The sequence below is a fragment of the Gossypium arboreum genome, chromosome 1, assembly GCF_025698485.1.
Source record: "Gossypium arboreum isolate Shixiya-1 chromosome 1, ASM2569848v2, whole genome shotgun sequence".
In the NCBI taxonomy this organism is placed as follows: domain Eukaryota; kingdom Viridiplantae; phylum Streptophyta; class Magnoliopsida; order Malvales; family Malvaceae; genus Gossypium; species Gossypium arboreum.
Window position 1 is genome coordinate 66,142,437 of NC_069070.1, and position 2,416 is coordinate 66,144,852.

Genomic DNA, 2,416 nt, shown 5'->3' on the forward strand with positions numbered 1-2,416 from the left:
CTTCAACATGGACTTACATGAATTATTCTTGTCTACAATGCCATATATATATCTAATATGGGCTTACATGGCTCATTCCTATCTCCAAAGCCATATATTTGATATGGACTTACATGGCTCATTTCTGTCCTGTCCTGTCCTGTCCTGTCAACCCCAATATCCTAACATTCCTAAGGTTCAAACGGGGCTTCCTAATGCTTTTTCTCTGTCACTTCGCCTTTAATTTGACTTTAAATATTCAAAGAAAATAAGTATATAAATGCTGGAAATTGACAATAATAATGTAAAATAAAAGAATATTGCATTTATTTACTGTAAACTTACCTCGATACAAAATGTGACTAAACTTTACAATTTAGTCCTTTACTTTTTCTTTTCCCCGATCTACTCCTGAATTTCACTCTTCTTGATCTATAATAGCAAATTTAACTTATTTAATATTCACATTTATCAAAACAGTCCTTGACCCAAACTTTGGCAAAATTATATTTTTGCCCCTAAACTTTCACATATTTGCACTTTTTCCCCAAGGCTCGTAATTCAAACTTCATCCTATTTTCTTATGTTTTATGACATGCTGATCATTTTTCCCTTCTATGACAACATCAAATTCAAACTCTAACATGTACTTATGACTATTAAGTATTTTTACCGATTAAGCCCTTTTACTCGTTTTCACTTAAAATCGAGTAGCACAAGTTGTCTAACATAACTTAAAACCTCATATTCTATCATAAATCATCAAAATAAACACTTTTCACCAATGGGTATTTTTCCATAAATGAACCCTAACTTAAATTATTGCTAGCATAAGCTTTATCGAGCTCTAGGGACTCAAAGCGTAAAGAACATTAAAAACGGGGCTTGGAATCACTTACTATGGAGCTTGAAAGCTTGAAACAAACCCTAGCTATGGAGAACCCATGAAATTTCGTGCTAATGAAGAAGATGATGAATTTTTGTTATTTTTCCCTTTTTATTTCATTTAATATCCAAATGACCAAAATGCCCTTCCTTATTAAACTTTCAAAAATTCCATCCATGTCCTATTTTTTCCATGAACTTAGAAATTGGTCAAATTGTTATTTAAACCCTCCTAATTAATATTACAAAGCAATTTCATACTAAAAACTTCTAAAATGCAAGTTTTGCAAATTATTCGATTTAGTCCCTAATCTCAACTTAAGCACTTTATGCATAGAATTTCATCACGAAATTTTCACACAATCATGCAATCATATCATGAACCTCAAAATAATAATAAAATAAATTTTTCTACCTCAGATTTGTGGTTTCGTAACCACTGTTCCGTTTAGGCCCTATTTCGGGATGTTACAGGTAACCCATGGTGAGGGCACCTTCTCAATAGATCCTTGTATCTCTCTCATGCATCGTAGAGTGTTTCTAAATCCATCTGCATAAAAGAGGAGATATCATTACGTAATTTGGCTGTTTTAGCCGACGAAAAATATTTTAATAAAAACTTTTCGGTCATTTGTTCCCAAGTAGTGATTGACCCTCGTGGTAACGAGTTCAACCATTGTTTAGCCTTATTCCTCAACGAAAAGGGAAACAACCGAAGGCGAATGTCATCATCAAAAATGCCATTGATTTTAAAAGTGTCACAAATCTCTAAGAAATTTTCCAAGTGAGCGTTGGGATCCTTGTCCTGCAAGCAATCAAACTGAACAAATTGTTGTATCATTTGAATTGTGTTAGGTTTCAGTTCAAAATTATTTGCAGCAACAGCAGTTCTAACTATACTTGACTCAGTTCCTGTTAAAGTAGGTTTAGCATAATCATACATCGTGCGTGGAGCAGGATTCTGATTTACTGCATCAACGGCAATCGCAGGAGGTAGCGGATTTTCCTGGTTTTCAGCCATCTCCTCGATTGTGGTTGAAGTATCATCCTCTTGCTCTTCCTCTGTGTATCTTAAGCTTCGCGTTATTTCTCTTCGGTTTCTACGAACTGTGTGATCGATCTCACTATCAAACAGTAATGGTCCCGACGAGTTTCTTCTAGTCATACACTATAAAAACTTGCCAGGAACGAAGAAAACAAAAATTAGAAAAGGAAATAGAAATTTAAGTTGCAAATAAAGTAGAATGGCTAAAGTAATAAAAATCGCGTGTTCCTAATATCCTAGTTCCCCGGTAACGGCGCCAAAAACTTGATACGTGATATTCGCGATGGGTTTTAAAAATTTATATTTAATCATTCTTGAAACTAACTATTATCACGATGAAGGCAACTGTTCCTATCGAACAGTAGTATAGCTTTAGCAAGACCGGATTGTCGAACCCAAAGGAACCAAGAGTACTAGTAATTACTTTCTTTTTATTATCTAGCCTAAAAATTAAGGGATTTGTTTATCTAAACTAATTAACTAAACTAAGAATGCACAGAAAGAAAT

The 2,416-nt window shown here is 34.0% G+C and overlaps 1 non-coding gene across 1 annotated transcript; it reads left to right on the forward strand.

Annotated features, from left to right (window-relative positions):
- Nucleotides 1–1,340: 1,340 nt before the first annotated feature.
- On the forward strand, nt 1,341–1,447 carry LOC128282373 (small nucleolar RNA R71). Its single transcript, XR_008272632.1, has one exon. It is a non-coding gene; the product is annotated as a small nucleolar RNA R71 (small nucleolar RNA).
- The last annotated feature ends 969 nt before the right edge of the window (nt 1,448–2,416 follow it).